Source organism: Pygocentrus nattereri, chromosome 5 (assembly GCF_015220715.1).
Source record: "Pygocentrus nattereri isolate fPygNat1 chromosome 5, fPygNat1.pri, whole genome shotgun sequence".
In the NCBI taxonomy this organism is placed as follows: Eukaryota; Metazoa; Chordata; class Actinopteri; order Characiformes; family Serrasalmidae; genus Pygocentrus; species Pygocentrus nattereri.
In genome coordinates this window covers 28,647,172-28,660,338 of record NC_051215.1, presented here as the reverse complement: position 1 = coordinate 28,660,338, position 13,167 = coordinate 28,647,172, and the positions used below count along the sequence as shown (strand labels likewise).

Sequence of the window (13,167 nt, the reverse complement as noted above, 5' to 3'; positions counted from 1 at the left end):
TTTGAGTCTGTAGAGTAACCCTTACAACTCCATCTTAAGACATCATACATGACTCATATATGGGGTTATGAGGCTATGAGGAGATGCTGAGATGCACATCATCTGCCTCTCGCAGTGTACAACTGGTGGATTTGTGTGTCCATCTACATTTTGTGTGAAAGTGACCAATAAACACTCAGGAAATCACTAAGGACTGACCCATCAAGCCGGATACCCTTCAATCTTCATTCAGTCCACTTTGGAGACATATGTAAAGTCGCGTGTGAAGAGTTTACAGCTGTTGATCATCTCTCTTCACATTTGGCAGCTGAAGATCATACCAGTCAATAAAGCAGTGATGAACTAAAACCACTAGAGTCTGTTCTATTTTACCATATAACATTTCACTGGTTGGTTATCTGAGATTTAAGCTCCTTAAAATTGGTATTGGCACTGGAGACAAACTTGTCATGCCCATTTAGCTGTACAGGATGATTCCAATCACCCACCTATGCAACAAACAGCCTTTAAACAGTGCAAATCATATTTATTCCAGCATTAATCCTGATAATCCATAAAGTAAGTAGGAGGCTGTGTTTACAGAGGACATCACTCCTCTGCAAATACCAGCCTTACTGAACAAATGCAATGCCATTTAGTTCTGCTCTGTTTAGATTGTTTAAACATGCTTATTTCAATTATGTGTTCAATTCAGATATTAAACCGGGACTAAATAACGACTCTGACGAAGTGCTAGCAGATCAGGCTTTGGCTTGAATTTGGAGCTTTAACCCTCTTGTTATGTTGCTGTTCAAACTGACCTGTTTTGATGTTTTAAAATGAAAAGGAAAAATATTCTTAAAAATTTTTGGAGCATAATCTTCATTAGATCTTTTCTGCTGGAAAATTGACCCAGAACAGATGCTTTGTTTGTATTAATCAACATATCCCATAACAATGTCAAAAATGTCAAAAAATACATAAATAAAAATAAATAATAACAACGAAAGTGATGAATGTCTAGTTTTATATTAATGTATATAAAAAACTGTTTGAGAATGGCTTTTTAGATAAACTACTATAAGATAATAGGATGATTATAGTAAGAAAATAATAATATAAGTAAACCATGATCTGGGTCAAAAACTTGATTACACTATATACTGATTAAACTGATATTGAGCTAAAGATAATGTTTACGGAGAAAAATATATATTTTTAACTACTTTCAGATGGTTAAACATGCATCAGGTCAGTTTAATGCAGGAACATCATTGCTGCTCCTTACAACTGAACATACCAGGAGGGTTAACTGGGCCTGAAATTTTGGCCTGAACACGAAAACAGCCTGAGAACTTTCTGTCCAATTTTCTGTCTTTTCTGTCCACACCACATCAGCAGGTTTTGCGTCTGAAACTGAAGGGAACCGGCTCATCATCACCCTAAATAACACTGCATTGAGCAGCACCTGTTAAATTACCACGTAGCGACAACAACAGTCATCTTTACACTGCAAAACATGGTATCTTGGCAAGGGAAATGATTTTAAATGTGTTCAATTGTAAGTAATATTTCTCATTTTGAGATTACTGTAAGATTATTAAACTTATTCCAATCCATCCATTCATCCATCCATCCATCCATCCATTCATCCATTCATTTTCTAAGCTGCTTCTCCCTCAGGGTCGCGGGGGGTGCTGGAGCCTATCCTAGCGGTCATCGGCCGGAAGGCAGGATACACCCTGGACAGGTCGCCAGTCCATCGCAGGGCCTTATTAAAAATCACTTAAAGCAAATTTTTTAAAAATCCAGAAATAAGTTACATAGCCTTGTAATAATCTTAGCAATATTAGACAGTGTTTTGTAAAAGTGATTTGTCTGGATTACATGACACTTACACAGGTTGTTCCAGAAAATATTATCATTAAAAACCGATATGCTCTTAAAATAAGTGTTTTAAGTTAAAATGTTTTATTTGCCAGCAGATCTTTAAAAAAAAAATAAAGACTGTAAAATACTGCTTACAGAAGTATTCAACCCCTTCACACTAGTACTTGGTAGAAGCAGCTTTTGCCGCAGTAACAGCTTTTAGCCTTTTCGCTCAGCTTTGGGAGTGACATTCACCTTGTCTTCCTGCAGATTTGCTCCAGGTTTGTTTGGATGATGCTTGTGGACCACAATTTTCAAACAGAAACGCAGATTCTCAATTGGACTGATATATGGACTTTCTGACTTGGAGAACATATAGAACATCCATCATTTTGTTGTTTAAACTCTCCTGTGTTGCTTTGGCCTTGTGCTTGGCTTCACTGTCCTGTTAAAAGGTGCAGACTGAAGCAAGTTGTCTTGTATTATCTCTCTGTATTTTCCACCTTCCATCTGTCCTTCAGTTTTAATAAGATGCCCAGTTCCCACTGAGGAATAACATCCCCACAACCGGATGCTGTCACCCCTTCCTACACTGTGGGGAAGGGGTTGGTTGAGGAATGGACAGTGCTAGGATTGCGCCAAATACAGCATTTCGGGGTTGATCCAAAAAGCTCAATTGACCATAAAACCTTATCCCACATTTTAGCTGGGTCACTTTGGCGCTTTCTAGGAAACTGTAGATGTGCTTTGATCTGTTTTTTTTCCATCAGTAATGGCTTCTGTCTAGCCACTCTTCCCTAAAGGCCAGTTGTATGCACAACCTCTTTATATGATTGACCAGTTCACCTTCGTTCCAGGCTCAGCCACTGAACTCTGTAGCTCATTCAGAGTGAGTCAGCCTCTGTGCATCCTCCCACAAGTCCACTTGCTGGTTTTGAGGGACGGCCTTGTCTCTGCAGTACCTGTGGTCACTGGAATATCCAAACACTTGGATATTATTTCGTAGTTCATCCTATCTGTTACATGCGTATAACTTCAACTCTAATTGCCTTAGAAAGCGCTTTGCTCTTCATTTCCATTTACAGCGTTCCTTCACATTCACAGTCTGACCAAAGGTACTTGAATTAAGGGGGTCTTTTATCCAGAAAATGGTGAACTTTTTTAATGACTCATAAGTAGAGGCCAGTTATAAGATGACCGTGTCCTCGTTATGGCAATATCTTTCATCTGTGTAAACTTGGAGCTTCCACAGCTCAGGTGAAATACTTATTCAAAGAGCATTTTTCACAGAATATGTTCTTTATAAAACCAATGTCACTTTAATTAATTTTGAGGGTCAGTCTTTTGAAATAAAACAACAGCACATAATATCAAAGTGTCATTTGTAATCCAGACAAATCTGATGTCTTTTAAGAGGACTGAATACTTTTGCAAGGCACTGTATATCGACTAGATTTAAGATGAACTTCACTTGCCAAGTTTTTTTGCAGTAAACAATGGTTTAAAAAATAATATAAATATAAATAATACGATGAAATAATCCACTGTCCAAAATTTTGTTTCAATTCTGCTTTAATGAATTTATTTCTCAAGCAGTGTCTTTACAAACTTTCCACACAGCAGAATGTTAGCCTTCACCTGTTTAAACCTAAAACCCCTTTTCTGTTACATAGAAAGCTTTGAACATACAACACAACAAATCTTTTTGGCCAATCAAATTTTGTACAAATGTCTACTTGACTGCACCAAATCATGAATCGATCACTGAATCCTCACGTGCCTCACGCTATATTGAGTGCTTTACATATTTATAATGATGCCTCTTCAGGATTCTAACTATAATCACAGGTTTTAGAGATTTAACTCTCATTTTCAGTCTGATAGTTAAAACAGCAGCCATTGGTTCATGGATTTCATTCTCACTGTCTCAGTCCCTCAGAGACTGCTCTTCTCTTTCCTCTTTTATATCTGACTTAAAGACTTTTCTGTTTAATGCACATTTTTCTTCCTCCTCCACTGCATAGTTTTTTTTTTGTTTTGTTTCCTGCCCATGCTATGTGAAGCGACCTTGGGTTTGTGAAAGGCGCTATATAAATGTATTATTATTATTTATTACTGTGATACCATACTAACAGTAGTCAGTAGCATGCAGTGGTGGACAGTAACTACACACACACACACACACACACACACACACACACACACACACTTTCTAAGCCGCTTCTCCCTCAGGGTCGCAGGGCGGTGCTGGAGCCTATCCCTGCAGTCATAGACAGTAACTAAGTAAATGTAATTGGTTACTATACTTAAGTAGTTTTTTTGTGCATCTGTGCTTTCCTGAAGCTTTTCCATTTTCCATGACTTCTTACTCCACTACAATTTGCAAAATCTGTCGTTCCATTTGGCTTATGTGTGTATAATACCGTAACGTCAAAACAAAAGAAGCGTGAAGCAAGAACACCAATCATCAAAGCTTCTGATGATTTTAATAGACAATATCAGTGTCAGACTAATTCATGACATTCTATTAAAATACTGGTGTTACAAGAGTGACACTGGCGCATTTTCACCTAAAATGAGCTTATAAAGCAAGAGTCTTGTTATAAAAATGATAATAGGAGATCACGTGACCTTCAGCAAGGATGCCTGCTTAACTTTGTGGCTCCTGACCAGCTTGAGACAATTCACCTACCTACCTAATGAGAAACCATACTAAGTTAGTAAAATCTTACTTAAACTTAGGCATAGTCCAAACGTCAATTGGCGATGTTGTCTCCAGAGAAGAAACATCCAAAGAACCAGGTGTCGATGAAACGAAACTCAACAATGTTCAAGAAATGTATAAGAAAGTATTCAGTCCTGTCTCCGAGAGGATTGGTATGTTGGAAAAAGATAAATAATAACTTTGAAAACATGCAACTGGCAATTCGAAACATTAAGAACGAATCCATCAAAGTTAAATGTGTGGTAGAGGCTCTCCAAGTGAAAATGGCGGAGATGGAAGACAAAATAAGCTGTCAGTCAAACATCCGCATAGTCCGTCTCAAAGAGGGTGAAGAGGGAGATGACCCGGTGAGATTTATAGAAAACCAACTGCCCATGTGGATACCTTCCCTGGAGGGTAAATCTTTTGAGGTAGAAAGAGCACAGCGTGGACCGGTCCAACTCGAGCCCATGGACATTTTCAAACTGCTTCAACATCGGGACCGAAACACCATCCTCAAAGGAGCTTGCACCGAGGGTCTGATACAACTTAAAGGCAGAAAGCTGCAGTTCTTCCCTGACTACAGCACTTTCAGCGTGAACAAGAGGAGGGCGATGGCCCAAGCTAAGAAAAAGCTCACACAGTTTGGTGTGTCATCATTCATGCTTTACCCTGCTGTAATCAAAGTCATCCACAAATGATTCTCTTCTCGAGACCCCTGCAGAAGTTGAGCAGGTCGCAGCTGAAATTGCTTCATCTTTTCCTCAAAGGAACATTGTGATGAGTGGCGACAGGATCGATATGTAGATGGATATTGCGAATGATTATCCGTAACAGGGGTTTGCTTCGTGAAGATGGAGGCCGGATGGGATTTAGGGGGCACTTTAATGGCAGAAAGGAGGGCATGTTTTAGCTCTCTGCATACCGCCTCCATGTTCATGTAGTTTTATTTTTCTCGTTTTGATTTTGCAGGATTGCCCAAGTAAATTATAGGAGATTATCTTCTAATACTTTAGCTGCAATGTATTGTCACTAGTCATTGTTCATACTTTTCTTTTGGATGTATTGAGGTTGCATTATGTCTATGGAGATAATATCTTGCAATGTTCATGGGCTAAACGGTGCTGTTAAACATACCAAACGTTTAGATTACTTACAATATAATGGGGCATCAATTGCTCTGATACAAGAATCTCATTTAAAATCCATAGACGCACACAGATTTCAAAATAGATATTTTAGGGTGGTAGCCTCATCTTCTGCTATAAATAAAACTGAAGGAGTACTAACCCTTTTTGCAAGAAAAGTACACTTTTCTGTTGATTCTTCTGGTGGGGACAACAAAGGTTGTATCAATTATGTTCTTGGTACTTGGAACAGAACAAAATATGCTATAATATCTGTATATGCTCCAAATGAAACACAGACTAATATTAGTGACGTTTGGCGTTTAAATGCTACTGGAGTGAGGAATTACACTTTCTTTTCAAACGGTCATAAAAGCTGTTCTCGTATAAATTACTTTTTTTTAATCTTACCTACTCTTATTCCCTTCTTCGAAAATGTATCCATCTTACCCATTCCATTATCCAATCATTCTCCATTATCCGCACTGCTTTTGCCCACCCCAACATTACATAAATCGCTGGAGGTTTAATAGCTCCTTATTATAGGACCCAGAATTTCTACCCCCATTACGTAGTTTCGTCACAGAATTCATACAACTCAACAGTAAATCAGCATGTGACCCCCAGTCTTTGTGGGAAGCCACTAAATGTCACATTAGGGGAAAATGTATAGCTTTTTCCTCTTATCAAAGTAAGATTAGATGCATAGTGGAAATGGAGAATTTTATTAATATGCTGGAGCAGGAGCTGAAGGGCCAATATTGTTTAGAGAAAGCCAAAGACCTGAATGCTCTTAAATCAGCGCTAAAGAGTATATTTTTAAGAACAGCAGAATTTAACATGCATCATACTAAACAGTCCTACTATTTCAATGGTGAATGGCCTAGTAAACTTCTAGCTTTACGGTTAAAATTTAATGAACAGAGAGCTAATATACATGCAATTAGAGATGAGGGTATACTGTCAGGGATTGTATCAGCAGTTATACACTTTCAGACAAACCATAATGAGTACCAAAGTTTCTTAGAGAAATTACAGTAAGAAATGATCAGCGTGATTTTTTTGAATAGTGCTCTGTCAATGCAAGAACTAAAATTGGCATTAGACTCCATGACATCTAATAATGCTCCAGGCCTAGATGGTATTCCCCTGAATTACTGCATGCCCCCTCTGGAATATAGTTGGTCCACTCATTTTAAATTCCTTTAACTTTGCCTTAGAGCACAGATCTCTCCATAGGGACCAAAATACTGCATTGATAACTATTTTCTTAAAGAAAGGAAGGGACCCCTTAGATTGCTCCAGTTGCAGACCAATTAGTTTGATATCCACTGATTCTAAATTATTTGCCAAAGTAAGCGCTTCCAGACTTGATCGGTGTATTAGAGATTTGATCAATTACGACCAAACTGGCTTCCTCAAAGGAAGATATGCTTCAGACTCGTATAAATCATCTGCTGCAATTCTCCCTCTTGACATAGAGAAAGCTTTTGATAGAATCAAATGGCGCTAACTATCGTCAGTTTTAGAATACTTTGGTTTTGGAGCCAATTTCTTGAAAATGGTAAAAACAGTTTACTGTAACTCCTCAGTTTGTGCCTCAAACTTGGCAAACTTGCCCTTTATCACCATATTTGTTCAATATATCTTTAGCACCCTTGGCTCAATCAGTGCGGTTGATCTCATCAATATTCCCTATTATATGTAGGAATGCATACCACAAAATCTCACTTTATGCTGCTAATATTTTGCTTTGCATGTCCAATATTACTGATTCTGACTCTAAAACTTTGAAAGGAAAAAGTTTTGAAAGCACATTAAAGGCCAGCTTCCTCCTTCACTGGACCCACTGCAATTTGCATATCGCCCCAACCGCTCAACAGACGTCGCCATCTCCACCACACTCCACCTGGCTCTCACCCACCTGGACAATAAAGACACCTATGTCAGAATGCTGTTCATAGTCTTCAGTTCAGCATTCAACACCATCATCCCTCAGCAGCTGGTTGGAAAACTGAGCCTGCTGGGTCTGACTGAGAGACCTTCAGTTAGTCAGGACAGGAAATAACATCTCCAGCGCCACCACACTGAGCACCAGTGCCACTCAGGGCTGTGTGCTCAGTCCGCTGCTGTTCACTCTACTGACTCATGACTGCACTGTAAAGTACAGCTCAAACCACATCATCAAGTTCACTGATGACACACCTGTGATGGGTCTGATCAGCAAGAATGACGAGTCAGCGTACAGAGAGGAGGTGCAGCGGCTAACAGACTAGTGCGGAGCCAACAACCTGTCTCTGAATGTAGACAAAACTAAGGAGATTCCGAAGACTTCCGAAGAGAGCGAGGTGACCAACCCCCAACGAACATCACTGGCTCTGCTGTGGAAATCGTCAGGAGCGCCAAGTTCCTTGGTGTCCACTTCACAGAGAATCTCATCTGGTCCTTCAACATCAACTCCATAGCCAATAGAGTCCAGCAGCACCTCTACTTCCTGCGGAAACTGAAGAAGGCTCATCTTGCCCCTTCCATCTTCACCGTGTTCTACAGGGGGACTGTGGAGAGCATCCAGAGCAACTGCATCATTGCTTGGTTTGGGAATTGCACCGCCTTGAATTGCAAGACCCTACAGCGTATAGTGAGGACAGCTGAGAAGATCGTTGGGGTCTCTCTCACTTCCATCATGGAAATCTACACCAAACATTGTATCTGGAAAGCCACTAGCATTGTGAACGACCCCATCCATCCCTCACACAGACTTTTTTCTCTGCTGCCGTCTGGCAGAAGGTACCGGAGCATCTATGCGATCACTGCCAGACTCTGCAATAGCTTTGTTCTGCAAACGATCAGGTTTTTAAACTCACAAGGACTGATCTAATACCACCCCCCCAACACTAGACACACACGCACCTCTTTTGATGCTCTACTTGCACTATCTGGAACATTGCTGAGATTTTTCTACCTCAGTAACCGCTGTGTTTATGAATGTCATCTGACTGCGTGACTCACAGATCACAGCATGTTAATATCTCTGCACCTTATTCTCACTACCTCATGTCCAGAAATGTGTGCTGTGTCGGTGCTGCACTGTCCTGTCTGTTTACTGTGTCTAATGTCGGTTTAATTTATTGTATTTATAGTTTCTAGCTTATTTTTTTGTTTCCACACTACGTCTGCACGTTCGCACTTTGTACTTTTTGTTCCTTGTTGCGCCGTGTTGTTCCTGGAGGAATGTAATTTCACTCCACTGTGTACTTGTACATAGATGGAATGACAATAAAAGCCTCTTGACGTGACTTGAAAAGCAATCATAGATACTATTTCAATAACCAAGGGCTTCACCTACTTGGGTATTTAAATTTTTCCAACATTATCACAAACAACTAAATGTAACAATTTTCTCTCTTAGATAAGATTAAGAACGATGACAGATGGTGCGCACTATGTCTAGCTCTGCATGGTAGAATAGCAACACTTAAAATGAATGTTCTATCTAGATTAAATTTCCTTATCTCAATGCTTCCAGCAGCACCATCTAATGGGTATTTTAAGGAACTTAATTCTGTGGTGAGTAAATTTATATGGAACAACAAGAGACCCAGAATTCGACTCAAAAATATACAACGTCTAAAATGTGATTTTAAAATGTGGATTTTAAATTATACTATCTGGCGTTTGAAATTAGACCTCTGAAGACCTGGAATAATGCTGATTCCTCTGTACCTTGGAGCAGTCTAGAAGCTAATATTGTTCACCTTGTTAAACTTCAGGACTCGCCCTGTACAGGGATCCCTAAAAAACTTTAAAAAACATTTGGCTCGATAGTCGCCCAATCTTTTAGATTTTGGAAGGAGGTGGAAGCAGTTATGGGAGACCCCTTTCTATATACTAGTAAAACACCTCTCTGGCATAATAGTAACCTCAATACAGACAATAAGCTGTGTATATAAAGTTTGTCTAAACAAGGCGTACACACCCTAAAAGATATTTTTAATGTTGAAGGTTTGAAGTAATTTCAAGATCTCAGGGAAGAGTTTGTCTTCCCTCGTTTTTCTTCCTTTTTACATCTAAGACTGAGATCTGCCCTAAAAGCTTCTGCTGTCCCCTGGTCCAACTTAATCACCTCACACCCTCTACAGAAATGGATATATTCTACTACTATATCAAGAGGAAAGGTATGTGTGGTGTATATGTCACTCCTTAAACAATCATATTCCAATCCCTCAGTGTAATTGTTCTGGGAGATAGAACTCGATGTTAAACTTAATTGGGTTACAGTGTGGAAACAAGTTTTATTACTTCTAAAAACCCAGCGCACCACATTATTCATTTCAAGTTCATATGAAAAGCATGTGTCACTTCCAATCTATTGTATAAATTGAAAGTTAGACAAGATCCTTATTGTCATTTGTGTAACTCAGCAATAGTCGGTACACATATGCATATGTTTTGGACGTGTCCTATCGGGGATGTCTTTTGGTCATGTTTTGGTCAAAATACTCTCTCTAATATTCTGGGAAAATCTATACACAAAGATCCCTGGACTTTCCTCCTATTTGATTAGATTAAGTGATTAAGTGACCCTTATTAGTCCCACAATGGGGAAATTCCACCTCCGCATTTAACCCATCCATAAAGTGAAACACCACATACACTCTAGTGAGCACACACACACTAGGGGGCAGTGAGCACACTTGCCCGGAGCGGTGGGCAGCCCAATCCGCAGCGCCCGGAGAGCAGTTGGTGGATAGGTGTCTTGCTCAAGGACACCTCAGTCATGTGCTGTCGGCTCTGGGGATCAAACCAGCGACCTTCCGGTCATGAGGCTGGTTCCCTAACCTCCAGCCCACGACTGCAGAACTGTTTTCTACTCATCAAAAAAGGATTTTTCTGGTCGGCCTCACAGCAGCCAAAAACATCAATATTGAAAATATGGTTTGAACCCTCCTATGCAGAGTTCCTATGCACCTTCTTTGGTTTACTTATTTTCAGGACATCTCTCTTTTGGAATGTACAACAGCCAGGATAAATAAGGCCAAAATAAGAAGTTATGTCCTGTCAAATACTGAGAAAGAGTTATTAAAAGCAATGAGAGCAGGGCAATCTTTGCTAACTGATATGAGGGTGGAAACTTCAGTATACTGAGTTTATTCATTTATCTATTAAGGCATAAATTTGTTTATATGACTTTTTCTTTGGTGTGTATGTCTTTTCTCTTGTCACTTGTGTGGTTCTGCCACTGACCATCACTGCTGTTGCTGTCAGTGTTACTACTTTAATGTCTAGTGATGATTGTTGACTCTGTACTGTGTTTGTTGTGGTTCTATGGGCATGTCCTGGACTTTTTGAACATAGTTCTCATGTTTTTTTTTTGTTTGTTTATTAATAAAATATTAATCACAAAAAAAAACAATAATAGGACATTAAAGTCATAATCTTTTAGTACTTTTACTTTTGATATTTAAGTACATTTGAATACTTTTGTACTTTTGGAGTGGAGGTCTAAAGGCAGGAACTTCTACTTTTACTGGAGTAATATTTTACCTTGGGCATCTCTACTTTAACTCAAGTACATGGTTTGTGTACTTCGTCCACCACTACCAGCATGGCTGTAACTAACTATGGGAACACAAAGACCGCAGGAGTTTCAGAAAGGGTTTTCTCACTTGCCCCATTCATAAGATTAAACATAGAAACAGCGCTATTATGATAATACAGTCCACTCAGGGCCGCAGCCACAGTATCACAGGCCACCCAATCAAATTGGGACAGAATATTTATTATGCTCCCATTTCTGGAATAACTTTGATTTCTGTGAGCACTCTTACTTTATTATGGCCAATCAAAATCTTTCGTTATTTTCTAAACCCTCCAATCACTGCTTAGCAAATATGCTTAGCAAATATTGCTTTCTTCAATTTCTTCAGTACATTATCAGCACCCAGGATGTTTGTGACTAGCGAGATGTGACTATAAAGAGATGAAACTACACAGCGAGCAGTGAGAGGTTCTCAGCTGACCTCAGAACAGCTGTGTTTCAGCCAAAGACTTAACTGCCTACTCTGTTCATCTCTGTGCAAGACGCTATACAGCCCTGAGTCCCAGAGTGACTTCTTGAGATGTTCAGGTGTGCAGCACACATGCTATAGGCTAACATATAACATCACTATGGTAAAAATGTAAGAGTTTATGAGCATGATTTACATGTTCTGCTTGTAAAATGCAAACTCAATTATTCATGTTTTTTATTTGGAGCACTCACAACGTTGCTGGCTAAATCAGCATGTTTTAGTTTAGTTCCTGTAGCCGCTCAGTTGAGGTCACAGGCTCCATAGTAGGCTGTTTTAGTCATTAGATGAGCTATTCAGTAATCAGTGAGGACAGAGATGCAAAAGAGAGAAGCAGAACGAGAGAAAAATGAAATGAAATTAATTAAGATGTAGGTCACATTTCGGCAAAAAGTCCCTCACTAAAATGACAGACTTTTCTCAGTCTTGATTCCTCTTAAGGTTCCTTTCTTAGGGAGTTTTTCTTGCCAGCTGCTTTGCTCACTTGGAGATTGGACTCAGATTCCTGCAAAGCTGTTTTGTGACAACATTAATTGTAAAAATACGACATACCATTTGAACAAATTTTGAGTTGAATGAGAGCAGGTAAATTACAGAGGGAAATCTGTTCAAACCCAAACGTAAAATCTGAACCCAGGTCTCGTTCCATTCAGACAAATATTGCAAGCTCTACTTTGGACATCACTGATGGGTTGTGTTGCAAGTTTAACTCTAGGGGGCACAGTGGAGTCACGGTGCATGTTAAGCAGGCGGCCCCAGGGAGGTGCTCTGTTCCACTACCCACAACCTGCCCTGAACCCTCCTTCTCCACAACAAATGCCTGTCAGGAAGAAATGGGGCACTGCAGCAGAGCAGCACTGAGAGAACATCAGTGGAAGGACTTTTACAGAAGGTACGGCTCTGTGTGCGTGTGTGTGTGTGTGTGTGTGTGTGTGTGTGTGTGTGTTATATCTAAGTGCATCATCAGCTCCTCTGAGTGCATCTAAGAGTGCTTCAGTGTGTGTTGTATTGCATAATTAAGAAGGTCAGGCTTAATGAAGCACTGTGGAATAAAGTTCAGGATATCCCTAGGCTCTGTTTACCCTGTTAGAACCCCACTGAGAGAGAGAGTGAGAGAGAGAGAGAGAGAGAGAGGAATGCAATCAAAGGAGAAGAGAAGAGAAGAGGATTGTGGGTAGTTAGAGAAGGGGGTAGAGAAAGAGAGAGAGAGGCAGGGAAAGAAATGGAAAGAGAGAAACAGCAGAGCTGTTAGAATGTATGCTGGTAATGAACTGAACCTTGTCTGTCCTTTGGCCTCAACACTGAGTTTGACCCTGACGTTCAGGTTAATGGACCATAAAACACGTCTGTCTACAATAACCTTGTCATCAAAACAGAGTGAGGACGAAAAGAGAAATGAGAAAAAACATTATCTCCATAT

The 13,167-nt window shown here is 39.8% G+C and overlaps 1 protein-coding gene across 1 annotated transcript in view; it reads right to left on the bottom strand.

Annotated features, from left to right (window-relative positions):
• Window positions 1-13,167, bottom strand: part of prkn (parkin RBR E3 ubiquitin protein ligase) — a 150,850-nt gene that overhangs the window by 110,842 nt on the left and 26,841 nt on the right. The gene's annotated exons all lie outside the window — the stretch shown is intronic.